The sequence below is a fragment of the Canis lupus genome, chromosome 4 (assembly GCF_048164855.1).
Source record: "Canis lupus baileyi chromosome 4, mCanLup2.hap1, whole genome shotgun sequence".
NCBI classification, from domain to species: domain Eukaryota; kingdom Metazoa; phylum Chordata; class Mammalia; order Carnivora; family Canidae; genus Canis; species Canis lupus.
In genome coordinates, this window is record NC_132841.1 from 7,015,049 (window position 1) to 7,035,065 (window position 20,017).

The following is a 20,017-nucleotide window of genomic DNA, read 5'->3' on the forward strand; positions in this document are numbered from 1 at the left end:
AGATGTACTAACTAATTAAACTTCACAACAACTCTATCAGGTAAATACTATTATTATCCTTATAGACTGGCAAACTGAAGTATAGAAAGGTTAAGCAACTCACCCAAGGTTACACAGATAAAAGTAGTGAAAAGTAGTGAAGATTCCTAGCTTCATCCCCAGAGAGACACTAAATTTCTTTCTCCGGCTCCAGTTTGGAAAACCTTGGAACAGGACTCTGCCCTGGAGTGGGTCATGCACTCTTAGCCCTCTTCTCTTCCCTCCCACTAAATCAATGTGCTTGGAGCAAAAGAAGGAGAATTTTCCAGAAGAAAAAAAGAGAGCTGACTTACAAATCAGCACCTGACCATCACAGGGTTCTTTCAAAGTGAACCGATCAAAAGAGATTTTTGAGATGTGCAGGTTCAGAAGGGTGACATCTGTCTGCTTGTAACTTGCTTCTTTTCAACAGTAAGATTCATTATGTTTAAGGGATTCAACCTTTATATATGTGAGAAGGAAAATATAGAGATAAAGATAGATAGATAATATATGTTAACTAAACTTACAAAAAAGAAAAACTCTTTGCTTCATACCATGCTAGATTAAGCCACTTTGAAGAAACTGGGATTTTCCTGTTTGTGAATTGGCCATCATCTAATAGTCCAGTGGCATTTCATTGTATTGTCAAGATATGTTTGTGTATCAATTCCCAGCTGACAGAGACACTTACTGCTTACTTCAGTTCAGGGAAAGGTAAGAGTTATGTTAATAGCCTGTTAGGAAAAGATAAGATAGATGTTGATTACCTGTTAGAGAAGTTACCACCAGAGTTTTTTTTTTTTAACTTGTATCTAGTTTAGCGATCTCATTTATCCATTCTTATCTCAAGTGAGTATATATATCCCTATTTCTCTTCCTGTTGGCCCACCCATTGGTTAGTTAAATCAAACAAGCTTTCTATCAAACCTATTCTTTTGAACTTTGCCTTCACATATGGGAGGCAGATATAATTTTGATCTAGATAAAAACTGTGACAGTGGCAGAATGACATTCCTTGACACTCCCTTCCCTCTTCTGATGGAGGAAATACTGCTAAGTACAGGAATGGACATTTGCCACCACAGCCATTTCTCCCTTGAATGGAGGGCTGCCTGTGGCTGGGAAGCCATGGAGCAGGTGTCAAGGGACAAGAGGAAGGGGTCACCCAGCCATAGAGGGGGAGCACATAGAGAGCTTGCAGGCAGTTGACAGATATTTTGATATATGATCTGAGAGCATTTTCCATTCTTGGCACTTTTGCAGCCCTGAGGCTGTCCACACATTGAGACTGAGACAGCCTCCTCTGCTTCAGGAGGAAGGACAAGATCCAAACAAGAACAAAGGAATGTGCCTTGTGCCTTCGAAAAATGCCATTGAAGCCCTTTTCAGAGACAACAGTTGCAAAAAGGTAAAACTAAACTTTTCTAGGTGAAAAGGGGATCTGCAAATCTAGTGAGGCCAGACTTCTTGGGGTCTAGGTTTATAAACTGAATCATAGGTAATGAAGATGGGGATAAAATACGTTAACCTCCCTTGCTCAAAGGAAGACGTGCAAACCATTCCTGGCCTGGAAAGGATGTAGAAGAGATTCAAGACCCAGTGCCTGACCCACCCTCATGTCTGTATGGGTAGGTGTGTGAATGGAGTGGAGGTGGCAGAAAATGGGTAAGGAGCAAGTGCCCCCTATTTCTTATTCAGAAGTCTTGGAAGAGAACCACCTCAGAAGGAACCCCAATCTTATCATGGGTTCAGACAGTGGCAGCAGGGTGGGTTGTGGAGAGAAAAGGCTTGATATGGCATGCACCCTAGACCCTGTGCCCTGCCATATGGGAGATGCAGATATTCCTGCATGCCCAGTGGAGATCACAGGTCAGGAGAGGGGCTAGGCATTAGAAGGCACCTGGGGCTGGTAAGAAGACGTTGCCAGATATGGCAGTGAAAGGGACCTGAGCAGCAGGTGCTGGCATCTCACTGAGGCCAGGTGGGACTGGGGAGGTCCATGGCACACGCAGTAGGAATAGAGACCCCCTTGCAAAGATCAAGCATTGAAGTCTAGGCAGTGGACCCAGGTGAACGCACGCAAACCGGGCGCCCCTTCATGTAGAAACCATCCTGGGAGACTGGGGCAGAACAGAAATCGCAGAGAATCTGAACTTGAGTTTGATAGAGTTTAAAGCCTGGATGAACTGAAAACCCTGGAGATCTAACCTGAAAGATCTCCTTGAACAAGCAGAATTAAGTGGGGCCTTCAGACCTAAGTACACTTCGTTTTCAGAAAATAAAGTTCTTGTCTATGTGTGTGATAATCCACATAGTAATTCTCTAGCAGAATCACAAGATGTGGGAGACTCTGGTCCCAGGTTCTTATCAACACTAGATCTAAGTGTACAGACACCCTGAGACATCTTCTAATTTTCATGACAGCAGCCAAGGGCAAACTCTCTTATTTAAAAGCCTCACTGTATTAAAAAAAAAAAAAAAAAAAAAAAAAAAAAAAAAAAGCTTACTTAGTACTAGAGATCTCTATTCACCCTTTAAACAGGTTTTTGCTTATTGCAGCCATGAGGCACACCATTAGCCCTCAGAGCTCTCGTTCTTTGAAAATGAAGGTAATAGATTTTAAAATATTTTTCCTCATATAATGGAGTGTGACTATTTTTCATTCTGTGATTTTTGAGTTCTAGACTTTCTCTTAACCTCTAAGGAAAGGGGCAAGTTCTCCAACCACAGGCCAGAACGTGAGGAGTGGAAGGGAAGCTGGAAGTTAGCTGGAGACAGGGCTCGGCAGGATAAGTGTCTCTAACATTGCTTTCTTACTTACCTTGTGGGTTTAGAAGGAGAAGTAAGGGAGGTGTTCCCCCTCTGCATCTGATGATGTAAGACTAGGCCAGTTTTGAGGTGCCTGGGTGGCTCACTTGGTGAAGCATCCAACTCTTGGTTTCAGCTCCAGTCATGGTATTGGGGTTGTGAGATCGTGCCCCATATTGGGCTCCACGCTCAGTGTGAAGCCTGCTGGAGATTCTCTCTCTCCCTCCCACTCAGCTCCTCCCCCCCACTAGCTTGCTCTCTTGAAAATAAATAAAAATAAAATCTTAAAAAGAGAGAGAAAAAAAAAGACTGGACCGGTTTTATCCTTTGGAGTGAGGAGTCACTCATATTGGTGTCTCCCTCACAGCACAGCCTTCCCTGGCACCTCTGAGGCCAGCTGAGTGCCCTTCCTCCCTCTGTGGCACCCTGTTACTGGGCCATATTACCTTGTTTGTGTCTGCTCTTGCAGTGGGCACAGTAATGTCTGGTCTAATAACCTTTGGTAATAATACTGGTCCACAAAGTACTGTAAAGCTTAATAAATGAGAACGGTATGGAGGAAGGGAATGAAAGAATGGAAGGAGGGAAAGAGGGAGGAAGAAAGGAAGAGAAAGAGGACAGAAAGGAGGAGAACATAAGAAGAGGACAATCATAAAAGACAAATAAGAGATTACAAGAGGAGATAGAAAAGTTGCAATGGGAGCTCCAGGGCACTTTGCCAGGCTGATCCTGAGACTTGGTTCTGGCCTGACATCTACTTGGAATCCTCTTCCCCGGGGTAAGCCAGGACCTCTCTGCACTAACCTTGCTAAAATTCTCTTTTGCTCCATGCTTTGCCAGAATTGAATGGGTTGGCATCCATTTTTTTTTCAGTTGGTCCCCCTGAATGGCATTTCCCATAGCGGAGTTATTCTGGGTCCCGTGGGCAGCGAAATCAATGTGTGTCCGATCTGTATGACCTTGCATGTGAAGGTGAGCTTTTTTTAGGTGGTGCTAATACAAAGGGAGAATGAGCCTTAGATAGTTCGGCATGCTAAATATAGAGTGGCACTTTTAAAAATGCAATCTTGGCTGTTCCGAGTGTCTGAAAAGACCTGCCAGTCACTGCCAAGGGCAAAGGATCATCTTTTCTGGACTACATGAGGATTCAAGGACCTGTTTGGAATCAAAACAGATCATTAGTAACATATGCATGGAGAATGACCACAGCTAATCATGTACATGTTGCCTCTACACATAAGTGCCCTGCAGGCCACCATATAACCCTGAAAGCAGGCTGGAGTGGCTAACCTGGCTTTATGGACAAAGTGAACCTGGGAGCCCATGTCATGGTGTCACTATGAGTATCAAGGCATCTCAAGGGAAGAGGGTGTCACTATGGGAAGAGAAACGACCACACAAAATAGGGATGCTGTCACAAAATGATGGGTCATTGCAAAGAAAGGGCAGATCATTCCTAATGATACCCAGTTCCCTGTAAGCTGTAAAGCAGACTTTCTGGGCAGAGCTGCTCTGGACCATTACATATCACTTCTCGCGGTCCCTTTAGGTAGTGGCAAAAACTGGAAATAGACAGTTACTTCTCTTCAGTTTAGTTTTTGTCTTGTAGTCTATCTCATGGCTCACCCCTAAAAGCTGGGGAAAACCAGTGGCTGTAGAAGCCAAGGGGTTGAGCTGGGTATGAGGATAAAGGGAAAAACCTGATTAGGAACTGCACAGTGTTCAAGCATCTTTACCATGGTAGACAAAGCTTGCTGATCATAAACGTAAAAAATGGGGGTGCCTGGGTGGCTGAGTTGGTTAAGCATCTGCCTTCGGCTCAGGTCACGATCCCAGGGTGCTGGGATGGAGCCCCACATTGGGCTCCCTGCTCAGCAGGGAGTCCGCTTCTCCCTCTGCCCTTTCCCCTGCTTGTGCACTCTCTCTCTCTCTCTCTCTCTTTTTCTCTCTGTCAAATAAATAAATAAAATATTTTTAAAAAAACAAAAACGGTTAGGGGATCCCTGGGTGGCTCAGTGGTTTGGTGCCTGCCTTTGGCCCAGGGTGCGATCCTGGAGTCCTGGGATCGAGTCCCACGTCGGGCTCCCGGTGCATGGAGCCTGCTTCTCCCTCCTCCTGTGTCTCTGCCTCTCTCTCTCTCTCTATCATAAATAAATAAATAACTCTTTAAAAAAAGGTTAAAAATGTGTGCTACATGCTCCTCCACTTGCCTTATGGGACTAAATACATTGTAACTTACAAAGAAACACAGGTAGGAAAGGCAGGGCTTCATTGCGCCTGAGCTCTGGTATCTAGAGGCCTCATTCAACCCCATGTCCCTCATTGGGGAGATAAGGGGCAAGTTACTTAGCTCTATGTAATAGAAAAGACAATATTATAACACTCATTCCTAGAGTTGTTCTAAAGATTAAGTGAATTAAGAACATGGAAAGGGTTCAGGAATTGCCCAGCACATAGTAGATGGTTGTTATGAGTTCAAGGAACTCAGAGGGATTTAGATGTTAGTTGTGTAGAGTCATATAGACAGAGACAAGCACGCGGGGAAATGGCATTTTGAGCAGTGCCCCATGACCAGCAGACGGGGCCACTGTGCAGAAGTGCCCTGGCCTCCCCCAGGGCAGGCACTACCAGATTCTGAGGAACACCTGTGTCCTAGGCATGCATGGCAAACCGTTCCTCTGTGTGAACAGAACAGACTGTCTCATGTACTGAACCATGGAACCATAACTTGCTATTAGCCAGTTCCTTCCTCCTAGAGAACATCAAGGTGCTGGTGGCAGGCAAACTAGAAGATGCAGCTTAGGGGCATCTAGATGTGTAGGGGCCTCATGACTGTCTAGAAGGGATGGGGACAGATACTTGCCAGGTTTCTGCCTGTGGACCAAATGTCCAAAATTTTGAGATTTCCTAAGCACATCCAAAATGCTTCCTTGTAGCATCAGAATCCCAATGACTGGATCACAGGGGCCCTTGGGAGGTACCCTCTTACTCTGCAGATGAGCCAAGCGGGAACACAGTCTGCCAGGCAGCCAGCGCGGAAAGGATCCATGTCACATTCAAGCCGGGGGCTGGTTGATTTTGTCCTTAGCACTGTGCATTCCGGAGGGAAAATCAGATCAAAGGAGAGAGTTAATGATCCCTTCAGGCAGAGAGGCTCTTTTCGCTCTGGGAAACTGTCTGGAAAGGTAGGATAAGGAGCCTGAATAGAATTACAAATGCATGAACCCTAAGGACCTTCATTCACTTCACTCATCAAATACTTCTTTAGTGCTGACAGATTCAAAAGGGACAGGGATAGGTACTCTTGAGGTTCAGATTTTCTTTGGCAAGATACTGAATATCTAAAAACAGTCACCAATAAAGGCACAGCCAGCAGCTGGGCGGCACTGGAGCCATTCCTGTTCACTAATGGAGGAGACTTCTTATCCTCTAGTGATGGTATCTCTGGGGAAGGCTTCGGGGAAGTGGTCCTTTAGCACAAGGAGTTTCCATTTTATAAGGTTATTTGCTTAGAAGTAAGTCTATATCCTGAAACACAGGAGGTATCCTAACCATATTGAATGAACCATCAGTGGTAGATTCGAAGTAATCCTGTTGACAAGGCAATTTCTCCTGCCATATCTCTGAAGTCGACTGAGCTTCCCCTTGGGGGAAGATCCTAGGAAAAAAGGGGAGGGGTCCTCAACATTGCTTAAGAACTGAATTATCGCCCCTTCCTCCTGTGACATGAAATCTTGACTCTCTGGGAAGCCCAACTGTTTTCCCTACACCTGCCCCTTTCTCCCCTTACCAAGTAAGCAACCAGGCTTTGGAATTTCTTACCTCAGAGACTCGAGCGCTTTGGAAAGCCAAGAGCAGCCTGATCCAAAAATGCTTCTGAAAAGCAAAATAACAAGGAATAGACAGGGAGATCTGCAGGCTCCTTGATCAATGGGGATATTTTCCAGGTCCTCTGGCAATGTGTCTACAAGGGGACAAGGCCTCTGGGGAGAAGGAATAATCCCCAGGGGAAATCAGATTCAGTTATGGGACTCCCACTTTTGCCAGAAACTCTGCCTCTTGGAGCCTGGCTGGGCAGTGGCAGGGCCTCTGGATAAGAAAGGATCATGTAGGGCAGACCAAGGGTGGGGCAGGGCTCCTGCAATCTCGCAATCTCTTCAGTGTGGCCTGGGGGGTGGCCAGAGAAATGACAGGGCTAGGTAAACCTGCAGGCCCCAAGGATAGGCATGGGTGGAGGATAGGCATGGGTGGAGCAGCAGTAATCACTGAGACTGAATTTCCCTCCTGGGTTGGGGTTAGGGCAGCCATGTGGGAGGTGACAGTCCTAGAAGGCAAATGTACTTGATTTTACGAAAACAAAGTTTTTTGCATACCTGATATACTCACCTAATAGCCACATGATCTAGGGTCTGCTGGTTCCTTGCTGGGATCCGAATCAGTGTGGTGTGTCCTGCCCATGGCTCCCCAATCACTGTGGATACTTCATGTTTCACTCACTACATATATGCATTTACTATGCTTTCTTTCTCTTCCTCCACCTTTCAAAAATTTTATTTTTAATCTTTACTCACATAAATACACATAACATAAAATGTACCACCTGAAACATTTGGAAAATGCAACACTGTCCTGATCAAACAGTAACTGCATTCTCCCACTCCATCCAGCCCTTGGCAGCCACCCTTCTACCTCCTGTTTCCATAAATGTGCTTATCCTAGGTACCTCATACGTGGAATACAGTACTTGTCCTCTTGTGTCTAGCTTATTTCACTTATTGTCCTGTCTTCTAGGTTCATCCATGTTGTAGCCTGTGTCAGAATTTTCTTCTTCTTAAGGCTGAATAATATTCCTTTGCTTGTATGTATACAATCGGTTTATCCACTCATCATTGATGGACATCTGAGCTGTTTCCATCTTGTGGCTATTGTGAATAATACTATGAACCTGAGTGCTCAAATATCTTTCTGAGATCCAGCTTTCAATTCGTTGAGTACATATCCAGAAATGAAATTGTTGGATCATATGGTAATTCTATGTTTAATTTTTTGAGGGACCACCCTACTGTGTTCTATAGCAGCTGCACCATTTTACAGTCCAACAGTACACAAATGTTCCAATCCTTGCCAATACTTCTTTTCTGCCTTTTCAATAGTAGGCATTGTGATGGGTGTGAGGTGCTATCTCATGGTGGTTTTGATTTGTATCTTCCTAGTGTTGAGTGACATTGAGCATCTTTTCGTGGTTTTTTTTGACCATCTGTGTATCTTCAGAGAAATGTCTGCTCGATTCCTGTGCCCATTCTTTTAATGGGGTTGTTTGTTTTTGTTGTTTCCAAGTCACACATTTTATTTTGGTAGCTGTCTTGTCCTGAGATTCTTCTTATCAAAGATTATACTATTTACAAAATCATCCTTCACTCTCATGCTTCCTTCCATCATAAACTCCAATACCTTTGCCCTCAAGTGTCTTAAAGTAATTCATTTTCTCAAGCAATTTCTTTATGCATCACGTTAATAAAGCCCTTTGGGGCCCCAATCACCAGCCATTAATTAATTAATTTGTTTAGGAAGGTAAAGGCAGAGGGAATCTTTAATTTTTTGAAGATTTTATTTATTCATAAGAGACACACAGAGAGAGGCAGAGACATAGGCAGAGAGAGAATCAAGCTCCCTTCGGGGAGCCCAATGTGGGACTCAATCACAGGACCCCAGGATTACAACCTGAGCCAAAGGCAGAGGCTCAACCACTGAGCCACGCAGATGCCCCCCGAGGGAGAGAATCTTAAGCAAGCTGTATAGTCAATGCAGAGCCTGATGCAGGACTCCATCTCACAATCCTGAGACCATGACCTGAGCCACAATTGGGAGTTGGATGCTTAACTGACTCAGCCACCCAGATGCCTGGTCACCAGCCTCTTAGATCTATCTGACATGCCTGCATCCTCAGAGGAACACACAATTTAGGATTAAAATGGTAACCCTACCACAACTACTTTTTTCCCCAGAAAACAATAAAAACAACACAAATTTTAAGGAGTGAATCTCTCTACAAGTAGTGCCAACGTGTAAATCCTGGCGTGCACCCAGCTCAGGGGCAGCACTATGGTGTTGAAAGATGCCATGACCATGGTCTTCCCCAGTCTGTGCTGCTCACGGGCTGACCTGGGGTGTGTTTGCCATTATCACCCTTGGTTCTCCATCAGAGGGCATGTTGTCACGGGCTTCTCTGGAAAAGAACAATCGCAATAGCAGACTGCTGTCTGGTCCCAGCAAGCCAGACAGAAAGGAGCAAATAAAATAAAATGCCTGCTGGTTACCAAGCTGGGAAGGGAAGAGCTCAGTACTACTGTGGACCCAGCTCAGCTTTGAGATAAAAAAAAAAAAAAAAAAAAAAAAAAAAAAACAAAAAAACACCTCATGCTGAGAAATTTCTATTCCTTTAACAGAGAATCTACAATTCTTGTGGATCTATATGAGTTCAAAAGAATTATTTCTGTGCTGAAGACACACCACTCAAATATTGTGATATAAGAGTCATCCCAATTCCCCATCTCTCTGAAATATTTACTCAACTTACCTCTCCTGTTGCCTGACAGTCCCCTCATTAGTGTCATCTCCATGAAATAAAAAACATTATAACTTCGGAAAGTACCACTTTTATTGCCTCTGGGCATCTTTCCCTGCCTCCTCAAGCTGGTTTTGTGGCTCACCTCACTGGTCTCATAATTCCCTATGGATACCTCTGTCACCACACACTGTATATGTGCTTCCCCCATACTATACCTTGTGTTTTTTCAGGGCTATAACTGGGTTTTATTTATTTTTGATTCAGAGTGGCTGGTTCATAGCAGTGCTCAAAATGGGTGCTCAAAAGTGCTTGTCTTATGAATAGACGGATGAACAAAAGCAATACTCACCATTATGTCGGCACATATCTAACACATTTTACCCATTGGGGGCTTCTGGTGAGAGATGGAGAGATCTGGGGTTGGAGACATCAGAACAGGATTGTCAGGTGCTCACTATGATGGAGCCCATCTCTTTACTTGGGATGTATGGTGCTGTTCCCTTGGGGGAGCCTCTCTCTGGCGACACTTTGGTTAAGCTGCTGTGCATTTTCGGTCTGGCCCTGTTCCTGCTTAATTAGCATGCATCTTGTTAAAATAAAATGAGATAGATGGTTCTGGAATACATGGAATAGTGGAATCAGCTTTTCAGTTGCAAACAGAGAGATTAAGCATGTGGAAGAGAAATGCTCTTTTTGACAGATTCTCAAAATAATTACGAGCAAGCGTAGGTGGAGAAGTGTCAATCAACCAAAATGCATGTGATAAGCACACCTTTTTTTTCAGATGATTTTGAAGAGCTTTTGCCCAAACACAGGATACAAGGAATACAGTACATTTGTGTTAAAAATAGTTGTAAGTTATACTTTTGAAGAACTAACAATATCAGAAGTAATGGTTATCAACTTTTTGCTGAATATGAACACATGTGGATAATTGAAGGTGTTTTTTTGTTTAAGATTTTATTTTTTCATGAGAGACACAGAGAGAGAAAGAGGCAGAGCCATAGACAGAAGGAGAAGCGGGCTCCTCACAGGGATCCCGACGCAGGACTCGATCCCAGACCCCAGGATCACAGCCTGAGCTGAAAACATACGCTCAACTGCTGAGCTACCCAGGCATCCCAGATAATTGAAGGTTTAAGAGATTAGTCAGAAATAGGGATTGGATTGGGGAAGATCCATTCTTAGAATCGCTCAAGGGTTCCTGCAGGAACTACGTACAGGTATTAAACACAGTATTATAAAAATGTCTCCATGTCTGAGAAGCAGTGAGTGATAATCCAGATATAAAGCATATAAATAAAATTCTAATGCCTGTGCAGAGTCAGGGAGCTTTTCTTCTCATCTCTACTATCATATCACTACCCATTTATGTTGAGGCCATTCCTGAACAGTGCTGCTGCTATATTGTCACTGTGGTAACTACTTTAAAATTCTTTAGCATAAATATGTGATGTGTGTATGCAAATTAGCTTTCATCTGGATGTGAAGATTTAACTTAGTTAGCATGCAAAGCACTCTAACCATAATTAACATTCACTCATTCATTCAAATATCAAATGTGGATTGCATAAAATCACTTAGACACTATTCTAGGAACTGGGGATAGACCAATGCATGAAACAAATTAAATCACCTGCCTTGAGAAAGCCCACAATCTGATCACAATTGATGGTGACTATAGGTGCTTGCTTAGGTATTTCCGAGATAGCTATAGAAATCATATTCAAGAGGTGCATGGGTGGCTCAGTTGATTATGTTTCCAACTCTTGATTTCAGCTCAGGTCATGAACTTAGGGTCATGAGATTGAGCCCTGCACTGGGCTCTGCAGAGAGCATAGATCCTGCTTGAGATTCTCTCTCTCCCTCTCCCTCTGCCCCTCCCAGCCACCAGTGCATACACTTTCTCTCTCTTTCTGTCTCCAAAAAAAAAAAAAAAAATCATATTCAAAGGATTTGATAATTGGAAGAAAGGATATCAGAAATAATTTCTCTACTGATAAATAGGTGGTGCTGAAAACATTTGATGGTCTAAAAAGTTTCTCCAGGTCCTGCCTATACATGAAGAACAAATATAAACAGTAGGCAGGCCCTCTAGCCTACTACGTTCAGAATAGGGCTGGAAATCTGAATTCCTGCTGGTCAGTGAAGGATGACTGCACCTGATATGAGCATAAAGTTGGCCGATCCTACCTTCAGAATATTGCTGCCTCTGCCTCAGAACAATTAGCACAAGATGCCTAGAGAGTGCTTGGAAACAGAGTAGGCCTTTGCTGAACTTACAGGAAAGGTCTGATGTTTCTATGACTGCTTGATAAAAAATGTTGATACCTTTGGCAAACTTTGGTTGAATATTTGCTGTCATTGTAACCTACTCTCTAAAAACAACATTACTGGGGAAGGTATGTTTATTTTTTATTTTTATTTTTTAAAAATATTTTATTTATTTATTCATGAGACACCCACAGAGAGAGGCAGAGACTTAGGCAGAAGGAAAAACACCCTATCTGCAGGGAGCCCTATGTAGAACTCGATCCCAGGACCCCGGGATCACCACCCAAGCCAAAGGCAGACGTTCAACCACTAAGCCACCTCATATTTGGTACCCCAGGAAGGTATGTTTAAACACTACCTTTCTCCCATCACTAGAAGATCCCCATATTTACCAGAGGGACCGGCCAACCCTTGACTGTCCGAATGAACTCAAGCCATTTGCGACAGCATCATGCTCTTTCTCTACAAATCTTTGTTTTTTTTTTTTTTCTTTTTTGTTTTAAGATTTGATTTATTCATGAGAGACACACAGAGAGAGGCAGAGACATAGACAGAGGGAGAAGCAGGCCCCTGCGCGGAGCCTAATGTGGAACTCAATCCCAGGACCCGGGGGTCATGACCTGAACCAAAGGCAGAAGCTCAACCCCTGAGCCACCCACGTGCCCCGAACTTTGGTTTTCAACGTGGTTCTGCCTGTGACCTCAAGCCCTTTTCTCTGGTGGGCTAGTTAGATTGGCTGATGGTTATCTGCTCTACCCAACCCTTACACTTTCACAGTTTGAGCAGCTGGGCCTGAGCCCAGCAGACCAGAGGATTTCAGGTACTGAGGAGATGCTGAGTCTGAGCTAAAACTGATGGGACAGCTGGTCTTTTTTTTTTTTTTCTTTTTTTTTCTTAAAATACACAATCCAGAATGCCATCTATTCTCTTAGGTCATCCTAAATTGTGCTCAGTGCTGTTTAGGGAAAGCCTACTTCTCCCCTGGCATGTCCTGTACACCCACATGGCCACTACACTCAGAGCACTTCTGCCTGCCACACCAAGCAATCTGTGACACCAGCTGGGAGTCCCACACTTTAATTCAATAGATACAATTCTGTGTAGCTAGGGATGGTGTCACATCTCACAGTGAAGGGCTAGTTCCACAAGACTGCCCTCTTTCCTCCTTTGTCAGACAAAGATTGCAAGTGTAGTTTGTCATTTATGTTTCTGACCAAACAGCTGTATATTTGAGGTTCCCAACACCACCTCCCCAGGTTCAATTACTTTGCTAGAGCAGCTCACACAACTGAGGAAAACTATTTACTTAATGTTTACCAGTTTATTACAAAAGGATGTGACAAAGGCTAGAGATGAATGTCCAGAAGGAAGAGATGCAGAGGGCAAGGTATGTGGGGGAGAGGATGCAAGGCCTCCATGCTCTCTGTGAGCACACATTCTCCCCACACCCCCAAGTGGTCACTTACCAGAAGCTCTCCAAACTTCATACTCTTGGGATTTTGATGGTGGCTTCCTCACATAGGCATAACAGATCATCAACTCCATTTCCAGTCCCTCTCCCCTCTCTGGAGGATGAAGAGTGTGGGAGTTGAAAATTCCAAGCTTCTCATCATGGCTTGGTCTTTCTTGGTGATCAGCCCAATCCCAGAGCCCATCCAGAGTCACCTTGTTAGAACCAAGATACTTCTGCCCCCAGGAAATCCTGAGGGATTTAGGAACTCTGTCAGGACCCTTAGTCAAAGACCAAAGATTGGAATCAAAGATGCTCATAGTGCTCTCATCACTTATGATGAGCTCTATGCCAGGAACCAGAGGCAGAGACCAATATATTTTTTTCCATAATTTTATAAATGCCATGCTCTCACTTTATGGAAAATGACTGTCTTTAACCCAATCATTTCCCACAAAACTGCCTAATTTCCTATTAGTAGCATTTATAGAATGGTGGATTTTTTTTGCATAGAATATCTTACTAAATGTTATAATAAATCATCATTCATGATGACAGCTAATAATCAGTGACTGTCTCATGTAGTCACTTGGTGGGGGTGGGAGTGAGTGTACAACAGCAGATCCTCTGGATCTCAGTAGGAATATATAGGTTCATGGAAAAGAGATCACTGACCGGAGCCTGATTGATGGGAACATACACATCCTGACATAATCATGGAGGCTCAGGGTGTGGTCCTGGAGATGGGAATCTTAATGACCCAGAGCTAAATAGGCTCATGAGACACATTTATAAATATTGTGAATCCATAACATTTACAGCATTTCCTAACACAACGTAAATGCCATCGAAGGTGGCTGATGTTTCTATCTCCTCTGCATTCTTTAGAATTCTTTTAGTATGAAGCTCATTAGGCCAAGAGGGTGTATCCATGTAGGTACTCAGAGTGAGCACAGTGCAGGGGTAGTTACAATGGAGGGAAGGGCAGGCATGGTGCAAGCATTTGCTCTCAACTGATGCCAACAATTCTATCCTGAATCTTCCCAGGTAGGGTGGGCCTTCTTAGGAAAGAATGGATGTGTCAGGGATGCCTGGGTGGCTTAGTCAGTTAGCATCTGCCTTCAGCTCAGGTCATGATGTTGCGGTCCTGGGATCCAGCCCCATGTTGAGATCCTTGCACAGCGGGGAGTCTGCTTCTCCCTCTGCCTGCTGCTCCCCCCTGTGCTTCTGCTCTCCCTCTCTCTCTCTCTCTCTCTCTCTCAAGTAAGTAAATAATCTTACAAAAAAAAAAAAAAGGGATGAGTCAGAAGGAGCTGGTTCACATTGGAAGCTCAAGAAAAAGAGTCTCAGAGTTGGCAATGTTCATCCATTACTGTTTGTATGGAGATTCACCTTCCTGCAGATAGCCCTGCTGTGAAGATGGACACACCAGGCCACCAGAGCCTGATGACACTGAATATTCATATCATATAACCAACATCCCTTGCCTTCATTCTTTTCCGTCCAGGTCATCTGCTTGATTCAGCTCCTATTGACATTGAAACAAAATTTGATATTCTTTAGAATGCTAGCGTTTTCTATCAGCTAGAAATGAAGGACACTAAGGCCCTGGGAGAGCATGGAGCCAGAAAAGAGAATGAGCTCCATCTTTAGTCACTGCACCAAAAGTCACCCAGTCCATACACATGGGACTGTCACATCAGTGAAAATTAAATTCTACTGTTGCAAACTTCTGGCATTTGTGGGTCTCTTTATAGAGAAACTTGAATTTTCTGAGCTGACACAGGAAACTGTAAACTGCTTGTCTTCATAAGCTTAGCAACTTTTTACTGTTTTCCCATATCAGATAATTGGGGTGGGAAGGTCCAGGGACCAAGAGAAAAGAAAGGATTCTATTATTGCAAATGATACCATTGTGGGATAATGCAAACATTATGTATATGAATGTGGATCTCCTGCTATCTCCTCAATAGCACACTATGGTTCCTCTCCCCAGCATGCTGTGTGGTCAGCCAGCATATAGAAAATATAAGGCTTTCTCGAAATTGGTCTATTACAGTTGAAAGCACATTGGCATACGAGCTAAAAAATATTTATGTCAAACAATTTCAGCCCATGTAATATCCTTCACAAATCAAGGGCAATTTCTAAGATAGCATAGTTATAGGATTTATAGATTGTATTTTGCTGCTAGCATATGAATTACTTACTAAGCAGGTGATAGAATTTCTATTCAACACAGTCCACTGCATGAAAATAACAGAGTAACCAAGGCAGAAGAATTTAGAAAGAGGACATAATTAACCATGATATCACCAATGCAATAAAATAATAATGAACGCAGTCAGGGATAATTTTGATACTTTGAAGAAAAGGCAACTTATAGTCAAAATGGTTAATTATGTTCCTTAAAAAGAAGCATCCAAGTGCTTGAGCAAAGCAGAGTAATGACCTTATTGAAAAAAAATATATTATTACTGGAGACAAATATGGAAAGCAAAGAATGTAAGAGCAGAATGATTGACAATCAGCCTGTTTTCCATTTCTTCCTTGACTATGTTATAGGAATGGGGATCTGGTGTGATGCAGTCTATTTTAGGAAGTGGGGAGGATGGTGGCCAAGGTCAACTGTTCTGAAGGCAGATTGCACTGGTTCCCATTACTTACTAATTAGATAGCCATGAGTAGCTTCATTCTCTCCTTGCTAAACTTCCTCATTTTCCTCATCCATAAAATGAGAAACATCAGAGTACTAACTCACAGCTGTGTTTCGAACATTAAGATAAAATTTAAAAAGGAATTCCAGAGCAAATTAGCAAAGAGTAAGGAAGCACTCACTTACCTTAGCTATGTGTAAACTCAGAAAGAAATCAACATAAATACAAATCCTAGAGACCTTCAATACACTGCAATGAGTCAATACTAGAGTAATCTGAATACTGAAGATGAAGATCATAGCGCTTGGGAACATTTCAAAGCACTTTTCCCACTTCTGGTTCTTCCCTTTCACTGTGTCAACTCCCTTTATTTTGAATGAGAAAAAGAAGACATAGGCAAATTAAATAACTCCACAGATCCCAAGCCTTGTTAATAGCAGAGGATTAGAAACCAGCTCTGCTGGTTCCCTTAGCAACACTAACAGGAAGTATAATTTTGTGTAGTTAGTCACACAAAGATTGTGTCATTGCAGAAATTTAGTAAAACACCCATATTACTCATTCCACGAATAAGGCAAAGCTTATGTACACTTGATTTTAGGGCCTGTTGTTTGGAAGGGATGTGAGCACAGAGCCTCAGTGTGTGGAGTTTTTATTAGGATTTCGTTACGTAGGCAAGATTGGTGAAATCATTGATCATGAGATTGAGCTCAATCTCCTGGAGGACTTCCAACCTTCTAATGACCCGCTTGATCTTCCGGGTGATTGGACTGTATCAATGATCCTCTCTGGGGCCCATCTCCAGTACAGTCAGGTCATGAGCGTAATAAGGATACTCCTATGACTCAGAAAACTGAAGAGTTTCTGAAGCTGTGTCAGCAACCAGGGACAAAGACCAGACACATTCATTTCATAGCACACTGAATTTCTTTGATCAACTCATGATCCCTCCTCCATATACTTCCCTCTTCAAGGCTAACACCTCCTGTACCCCAAAGGAGATTAATTACTGATTAAGTCAAAAGAATAATTGCCCCTGATAAGCCTTTTAAAAAAATATTTTGACGTTCATCACTTATATAGTCTGTACTGATTTCAGAGGAACAGTGTCATTTCAGAGGCCCATCTGAGCCCTTGAGAAGAGCTCTCAATAAGAATTCTCTCTCCATGGCTGGACAGTTGGTCTCTTTGGAGACAGCTTTTCATGGGCAGCCCTGCCAGGTAGTCCCAAAGCACATCATGGAAGATGAATTTCATTTCCTTCATTACTCTAGCGTGTATTTTCCAAATTTTCAGTAATGGACATAAGTGATTTTATAAACAGGAAATAACTCGATGAAAAAAAGAGTAGCAACCTGTACTAGGGTATGTTCCCCCATACAATGATACTAGGTAGCAATTATGAATAATGCAAAGAAATCTAAAGTTTCAGGTAAAAACACCAATCCCATATACTAATAATTATAAATTTTAAAATATACATTTATCCTTAAACACCATATATATAAATCCACATCTCTCTCTCTATATAATATATGTATATAATATATAAATACACAAATGAAATCTATCCTTACATATATAACACAAATATATATATATCTAAGCTTTGCATGTGTATACATATACCTATATATAAATACATATATACAAAGGTTAATAATGGTGCTTTTGGTAAGTGATCTTGAGAGAGCTGAGAGCATGGAGAAGGACTTGGGATTTTCAGAGTATACCTTTTTATAGGTTTAGTTTTTAGCATAGACACAAATATGCTTTTTCATAAAGTTTTCTGTGATCAGTGGCAGATGGTAGGCAAAATTATGAGGACAGCATTTAACTTACTTAAGTTGAGGACCTCAAAGGGGTTTAATAAAATCATATTTTGTAGTAAAAAGTGGGAGGGTAAGAAAAAGGAAGAACTCAGGGAAGACAAGGAAGATGGGAGAGGATGAAGGGAGGGACAGAGGGAGGAGAAGTGAGCATTCCTTGACCGAGTGTGAAACGTGCACCATGTATAACCTGACACCTAGCGCTAGTGTTGGCCCTCTGTAGAAACACAGGAGGCCAGTCTACCTCCCTGGACATTATGCAGGTGTCAATAAAATCATTTTCTACAACAAGTATTCTTGTAGTCAGGGGATTAGCACTACGAGTTGTGTAGTCAGGGAGACCAAGAAGTTATTAATCATTTTATAACGCTTTCTCCTGTTTTTCTCTCTTCTAAAATCTTTAAATACATTATCATAGTAACATGGATTGAATCACAATGCAACGGAGAAGTCTGGGATCACAGAATGAAAGGTGGTTTAATATTGCCTTCTGGGCAGAGAATTTCGTCTTGATTACAAGCTGGCGATTTAAGGTTAGTTTTAAAGTTATAGGATTATCGTTATAGGGCTTTAGGACAAATAAATGTTCTTCAATATTACATATTTTAAAACCTTATACCCAACTGCCATATAGAAGACTGACCTTTGTACCTATCATCAATAAGGAGAAAATCTTTAGGGACGCCTGGATGACTCAGTGGTTGAGCACCTGCCTTCGGCTCAGATCATGATCCTGGGATCTGGGATCAAGTCCCCCATTGGGCTCCCTGTGAGGAGCCTGCTTCTTTCTCCACCTATGTCTCTGCCTCTCTCTCTCAGTCTGTGTCTCTCATTAATAAATAAATAAATCTTAAAAAAAAAAAAAAAAGAAAATCTTTAGAGGTCCCAAAAGCAACTCTCTCCCTCTAAGAACATTGGAGGACAATTTCATTTCATAATAACAATTCAGAGAAGATATCAGACTATTTCTTTAAAATCTACATCAGATGAAAATTTTTACCATGTTTGTTAATCTGAGTTTAAGATGTTTCTTGGGGGGAAAAGATTAACATTTGTTGTAACTGTTGAAAAAATCTGTTTTTCAGGTACCTGAGTGGCTCAGCAGTTGAGAGTCTGCCTTCTGCTCAGGGTGTGATCCCAGGGTCCGGGGATCGAGTCCTGCATTGGGCTTCCTGCATGGAGTCTGCGTCTCCCTCTGCCTGTGTCTCTGCCTATCTCTGTGTGTCTCTCATGAATAAATAAATAATCTTTAAAAAATAAATTAAAAATCTATTTTTCTTGAAGAACTGAACACACTTGAAAGATAAAATGAATACCTATAAAGAAATATAGTAACTATAAGCTACATTAACTCACAAATCTAAGGAAGTATGATAAACAAGTTACATATTGAGTGAATAACACAGTTTGTTGGATTTTTTAACCTCCAAGATTCCAAGACCGAATACAGATGGTGGATAATAAAGTGCAGGAGCACAGCCAGGAACTGGAAACCCAGGGATCCTGGGCTGAATGAAGAATCAAAGGCTACATTTCAGGCTCTGATACACAGTTGCTAGTTGACTCTGCTCCATATCTTCATGCTATGTCAACCATAGGAAGAGCGCTTTCCTGTTCCTATGGGTCCCAAGTAAGGTAATCATTGCTGGGGTTGCAGAAATGAAAACACTGTGTGATCTTGAAGGAACTCTAGTGAAATGAGATGGATAACTAAGCAATTTCAGCTTCAGTATGGGGTTGCTCTGGTCACTGCTCAGCAGCAGAGGACAGAATCCACTCTTGCTGCCTTGTGCAGGAAGAGTTTACGCTCAATCACTGGCAGAAGAGTAGAGTCTAGCAGAGCTTCTGTGAAGAATACCCCCCACCACAAGAGGAAGCTGCAGAGCCAGGAAGCCGTTGGAGGAATTGGGAAGTTTTTAAACACACTACCTCTGCCCACACTGACAAGATGCATGTCCAGCACCTGGCCGCCTCCCTATATTCTGAAGCCGGGGCTCACTGCTCTCCATGAAGGCTTAGTGGAACATCTGAGGTCTGAGACAGGATACAAGAGAAAAAAAGTGTGTGCCACTACATCTTGGGGACAGAGTTGACATTCAGGCATAGGTGACTTGATCTTCTTCTCTCCAGACTTTGGTCAGCAGTGTGTGCACGTGCGCGTGTGTGGTCAGGTGAGAGTTGTAGAATGGAATTCTGTGAATTATCAGATCAGCCTAAATTTTAAAATAAAGTTAGAAAGCTTTATTACTACTTGGTGGGTAAGGTTCAGTAGGACGACCAACCTTTTATAGAGATTTTGTGTATCTAAGTTGCAACCTTGGTGATGACCTCATACAAGTGTCAGACTATCTCTTCTCCCAGTGCCTGGCACAGAGTGAATGCTCAGGAAGGCATGTTAAGGTGCCTCCCA

General features: G+C 42.6%; 1 long non-coding RNA gene across 1 annotated transcript; it reads left to right on the plus strand.

Moving 5' to 3' along the window:
• Nucleotides 1–1,297: 1,297 nt before the first annotated feature.
• On the plus strand, nucleotides 1,298–18,875 carry LOC140631462 (uncharacterized). Its single transcript, XR_012029010.1, has 3 exons — nucleotides 1,298–1,429; nucleotides 18,026–18,140; nucleotides 18,693–18,875. It is a non-coding gene; the product is annotated as an uncharacterized lncRNA (long non-coding RNA).
• Nucleotides 18,876–20,017: the final 1,142 nt, after the last annotated feature.